This window comes from Triticum urartu, chromosome 4 (genome assembly GCF_003073215.2).
Source record: "Triticum urartu cultivar G1812 chromosome 4, Tu2.1, whole genome shotgun sequence".
Taxonomy (NCBI): Eukaryota; Viridiplantae; Streptophyta; class Magnoliopsida; order Poales; family Poaceae; genus Triticum; species Triticum urartu.
This window is the reverse complement of record NC_053025.1, coordinates 56725123-56731396: the sequence shown is the minus strand read 5'-3', so window position 1 is coordinate 56731396 and position 6274 is coordinate 56725123.

Genomic DNA, 6274 nt, shown 5'->3' with positions numbered 1-6274 from the left:
ACACAGAGTGGTTCGAATCTGACTTGATCAAATTTTGTGATGCAGCATGAATAGAGTTTGAGACGAGAAAAGCATAGATAGCTAGAGGAGGTACTTAGGCATTCTTGTCCATCCACTTGGCAAAAGAAAATAAAGCCAAACAATCAAAACAACAAGTGGATGTCCTCGAATGAGTAAAATATGCAACCAGCATGCTCACACAATAAGATGGCAAATGAAATATGTGACAAAGCATGCACAACCAATTCTAGCATCTATCAAGCAATTTGCGATGACAAGGTCATCTATATATGAGTATATTGACTTAGGAGTCAAGTGAGAGCACTTGATCATAGGTCATACTCATCATTTAAGCTCAAGTGGGGTTACCACTTTTACATAAAGCATTGTTGTGTTCACATCTTTAGAGTTGCTTTAGCTCAAGTCTTAGAGTAAAGCTCCCCCTAGATGTGATATCCCCCCCTAAGAGGGATGAACTAACCTTGGGTTTTGTCGATGATGACTTCATGTAGATGTTGAAGATGTGGACACTCAATGTTGATGTAGATCACTTGGAGCTGTCCATTTGAGTGAATTGCACTTTCAATACCTACATGGGTTAGTCCCACAAGGAACAAACAAGGATATCCATAGACATAGAGTGATGCACACAAAAGATGATGTCCATGAAAACTTTTAGGTTACCTTGTCCCTTGTCTTACCAACAAGAGGGTTTGTGACTCCTTGAACTAGTGCAAGATGTGGAGGTTGATTGCACTTGTTCTTGCCAAAATGATAAGAGTGAAGTATGTTGGCGGAGTCACCCTCAAGAACTCTCTAGTTCTTCTTCTTTTGGATCCACATCATCTTGATGGGAATCCTTGGAGTTGTAGTCGTACTTGATGAAGTGGAACTTGAAGTAGTCTTGGGAATCCACTTGACTAAGGTTTTTGGAGCTTCTTCAAATGCGTCAATTTCCTCTTGAAGCTTGTCCTTGCCTTTTTGCTTGTAGTCTTGTGGTGGAAGATCATCTTGAGCTTGTGTCCCCTTGAAAGAAGTATCATACTTCTCTTGTTGAGGAACAGACTTTGTCTTGGGGTATTGATCTTCTTCCCACTCAACTCCATTGGCATTGAACTTTCGTTCAAAACCAACACCTTGATTCTTCCGGTGCATTCCTTGCTTGCGCACAATTTCCTCGAATTGCTTGCTCCCGGCAAGGCTTTTGTACACTCCTTTCTCTATAATTCCCTTCAATAAACTATTTTCTTGCTCAAGTGTAACTTGGCTAAGAGAATCATTAGTGGAATCAAGAGAACTACTAGAAGCAACAATATTAGATTCAGCATGATCATTGTTACTGCTAGAGGAAGAATCTTTCTTGTTACTAGACTTGACTTGAGGCATGTAAGTGGATAAGAGTAAACGCTTGGCAATGTAAGAAGAACTTTTCTTGCGGAGATCATCATTGATTGCCTTTAAGAACTCATGCTCTTGCTCAAGATTGAGCTTTTCAAAGCGTAATTTCTCATGAGCTCTTAAAAGTTCTCGATGATCTTCGAAGATAGTTTCATGAGCTAACTTAAGAGTGTTTAGTTCTTTAGTTAGAGCCTCAATCTTCTCCTTATCATTGTCATTCATTTTATCTTGATTAGCATGATTAATTGGTCTTTCATCATAATATTCATCACTAGAGTTGTCACCAAGCAAATCATCACCTAACAAGTCATCTTCATCACTATTGAAATCAACATACTCGGGGTGTGTTACCTTAGGACCTTTGGCCATGAAGCATCTTCCAATTCCTTCATTTGGTGAGTCAAATATGTCGTAGGAGTTGGTTGACACAAGTGCTAGACCGGAAACACCTTCATCTTGAGTATCTTCGGAGTCGGAGTGATAAGTTCTATCGGAGTGGCTGTCGGAGTCGGAGCCGGATACCCATTCACCAACATGAGCTTGATGTCTTCGTCTTGTGTAGCTCCTTGATGATTTTTCCTTCCTTTCCGAATCCTTGCTTCTCCGTGAGTATCTTCGTTCATAACGATCATCTCTACTCCTTCTCTCTCTTGGTGGTGATTCTTTGCTTCTTCTTCTTCTTGGGGAATCTTCTCTTCTCTTGTAGGGAGCCGTACACTCATTGGAATAGTGTCCGGGTCTTCCACAATTGTAGCAGTTTCGCTCTCGACTAGAAGATCTTTTGTCATTGTAGGACCTTGACTTGAAGCTTCTATCTTTGCTTCTACTCTTGTAGAACTTGTTGAAGTTCTTCACCATTAAGCTCAATTCTTCATTGAAGTCTTGTTTCTCACTTGATGATGTAGGGGCTTCACATGAGACTTTATAGGCACCACTTGATTTGTTGTGAAGTTCCTCTTTATCCTTAAGTGACATCTCATGAGCAACAATTCTTCCAATCACCTCCATTGGCTTAAGATCTTTGTAATTGGGCATCATTTGTATCAATGTGCACACGGTATCATATTTTCCATCCAAGGCTTAGGATCTTTTTGATGATGAATCTATCGGTCATCTCTTCACTTCCTAAGCCGGCAATCTCATTTGTGATGAGAGCAAGCCTAGAGTATATTTCAGCAACACCTTCACCATCCTTCATCTTGAACTTGTCAAGTTGGCTTTGAAGCACATCCAACTTGGATTCCTTGACGGAGTCGGTACCTTCGTGCATATCAATCAAAGTGTCCCAAATTTCCTTTGCATTCTCAAGACGGCTGATTTTGTTGAATTCTTCGGGGCACAATCCGTTGAAGAGAATATCACAAGCTTGAGCATTGTATTGCAACATCTTCAACTCATCCGCGGTAGCTTCACGGTTTGGTTCTCTCCCATCAAAGAAGTCACCTTGCAAGCCAACACACACAATAGCCCAAACGGCGGGGTTATGTCCAAGAATATGCATTTTCATTTTATGCTTCCAACTAGCAAAATTAGTACCATCAAAGTAACAACCTCTACGGTGGTAATTTCCCTCGCTAGACGCCATACTCTCCTAGGTTGTGAAACCAAGGCTATGACCACCAAAAGCTATGGAGATCAAGCAAATGGAGACCAAATCTCTGATACCACTTGTAGGATCGAAAGTATGTCTAGAGGGGGGGTGATTAGACTACTTGACCAAATAAAAGCTTAACCTTTTCCCAATTTTAGTTCTTAGCAGATTTTAGCTATTTTAGGACAAGTCAAGCAATCATCACATAATTCAAGCAAGTATGCAAAGAGTATATAGGCAGCGAAAAGTAAAGCATGCAACTTGCAAGAATGTAAAGGGAAGGGTTTGGAGAATTCAAACGCAATTGGAGACACGGATGTTTTTCCCGTGGTTCGGATAGGTGGTGCTATCCTACATCCACGTTGATGGAGACTTCAACCCACGAAGGGTAACGGTTGCGCGAGTCCACACAAGGCTCCACCCAAGGGTAACGGTTGCGCGAGTCCACACAGGGCTCCACCCACGAAGGGTCCACGAAGAAGCAACCACCCACAAAGGGTTCACGAAGAAGCAACCTTGTCTATCCCACCATGGCCATCGCCCACACAGGACTTGCCTCACTAGCAGTAGATCTTCACGAAGTAGGCGATCTCCTTGCCCTTACAAACTCCTTGGTTCAACTCCACAATCTTGTCGGAGGCTCCCAAGTGACACCTAGCCAATCTAGGAGACACCACTCTCCAAGAAGTAACAAATGGTGTGTAGGTAATGAACTCCTTGCTCTTGTGCTTCAAATGATAGTCTCCCCAACACTCAACTCTCTCTCATAGGATTTGGATTTGGTGGAAAGAAGATTTGAGTGGAAAGCAACTTGGGAAGGCTAGAGATCAAGATTCATATGGTAAGAATGGAATGTCTTGGTCTCAACACATGAGTAGGTGGTTCTCTCTCAGAACATATGAGTTGGAATGGTGTGTGTGTTCTGATGGCTCTCTCATCGAATGAGTCGAATGAGGGAGGTGGAGGGGTATATATAGCCTCCACACAAAATCCAACCGTTACACACAGTTTTCCAATCTCGGTGGGACCGAAACAAACTCGGTCGGACCGAAATGTAAACCTAGTGACCGTTAGAGATTTTCGGTGGGACTGACATGCAACTCGGTAGGACCGATATGGTTAGGGTTTGGGCATAACGTAATCTCGGTGAGACCGATTACACAAACTCGGTGAGACCGAATTTGGTAATTAGCTAACCAGAGAGTTGGTCAGGCAAACTCGGTGGGACCGATTTGCTCTTTCGGTGAGACCGAGTGGAACTCGGTGAGACCGAAAGTTACAAAGGGGAAACACTGAGTTTACATTGCAATCTCGGTGGGACCGATTCGCTCTTTCGGTGAGACCGAAAAGTTACGAAAGGGAAACAGAGAGTTTGCAACCCCATCTCGGTGAGACCGAGATCCTTATCGGTAGAACCGAATGCTAGGGTTTGGCAGTGGCTATATGACAAGTGAACTCGGTGGCGCCGGATAGGAAGAGTCGGTAGGACCGAGTTTGGCTTATGGTTTTGGGTCATATGTGGATATGGGAAAGTAGTTGAGGTTTTTGGCATATCACTAAGCACATGAAGCAAGAGGCTCATTAAGCAACACCTCATCCCTCCTTGATAGTATTGGCTTTTCCTAAAGACTCAATGTGATCTTGGATCACTAAAATATAAAATGAAGAGTCTTGAGCTTTTGAGCTTGAGCCAATCCTTTGTCCTTAGCATTTTGAGGGTTCCACTTTCACATCCATGCCATGCCAATCATTGAGCTTTCCTGAAATAATCATAATAATCATCTTGGAATAGCATTAGCTCAATGAGCTATATGTTGTTATGAATTACCAAAACCACCTAGGGATAGTTTCACTTTCACCGATACACTCCAGAACCCTTCCGGTGTACGAATACTATCTTCCGATATATGAATCTTTACCTCTCTACCATTTCGATACTCCTCGTCATGTATATGATCTCACCCGGGACTCCGAACAAACTTTGGTTTCATCAAAACATGAAACTCATAATACAAATCATCATCGAACGTTAAGCGTGCGGACCCTATGGGTTCGAGAACTATGTAGACATGACCGAGACACATCTCCGGTCAATAACCAATATCATAACCTGGATGCTCATATTGGCTCCTACATATTCTATGAAGATCTTTATCGGTCAAACTGCATAACAACATACGTTGTTCCCTTTGTCATCGGTATGTTACTTGCCCAAGATTCGATCTTCGGTATCATCATACCTAGTTCAATCTCGTTACTGGCAAGTCTCTTTACTCGTTTCGTAATGATCATCCTGCAACTAACTCATTTGTTACTTTGCTTGCAAGGCTTATAGTGATGAGCATTACCGAGAGGGCCCAGAGATACCTCTCCGATACTCGGAGTGACAAATCCTAATCTCGATCTATGCCAACTCAACAAACACCATCGGAGACACCTGTAGAGCATCTTTATAATCATCCATTTTACATTGTGATGTTTGGTATCACACTAAGTGTTCCTCCGGTATTCGGGAGTTGCATAATCTCATAGTCATAGGAACATGTATAAGTCATGAATAAAGCAATAGCAATGAACTAAATGATCAAAGTGCTAAGCTAACAGATGGGTCTTGTCCATCACATCATTCTCTAATGATGTGATCCCATTCATCAAATGACAACACATGTCTATGGTTAGGAAACTTAACCATCTTTGATTAACGAGCTAGTCTAGGTGAGGCATACTAGGGACACTATGTTTGTCGATGTATTCACACATGTACTAAGTTTCCGATTAATACAATTCTAGCATGAATAATAAACATTTATCATGATATAAGGAATATAAATAACAACTTTATTATTGCCTCTAGGGCATATTTCCTTCAGGCTGCCACTTGCACTAGAGTCAATAATCTAGTTCACATCGTCATGTGATTTAACACCAATAGTTCACATCTTTATGTGATTAGTTCACATCTCCATGTGACTAACACACAAAGGGTTTTCTAGAGTCAATAATCTAGTTCACATCGCTATGAGATTAACACCGAAAGAGTACTAAGGTGTGATCATGTTTTGCTTGTGAGAGAAGCTTAGTCAATGGGTGTGTCACATTCAGAGCCGTATGTATTTTGCAAATTTTCTGTGTCTACAATGCTCTGCATGGAGCTACTCTAGCTAATAGCTCCCACTTTCAATATGTATCTAGATTGAGACTCAGAGTCATCCGGATTGGTGTAAAAGCTTGCATCGGCGTAACTCTTTACGACAAACTCTTTATCACCTCCATAACCGAGAAATA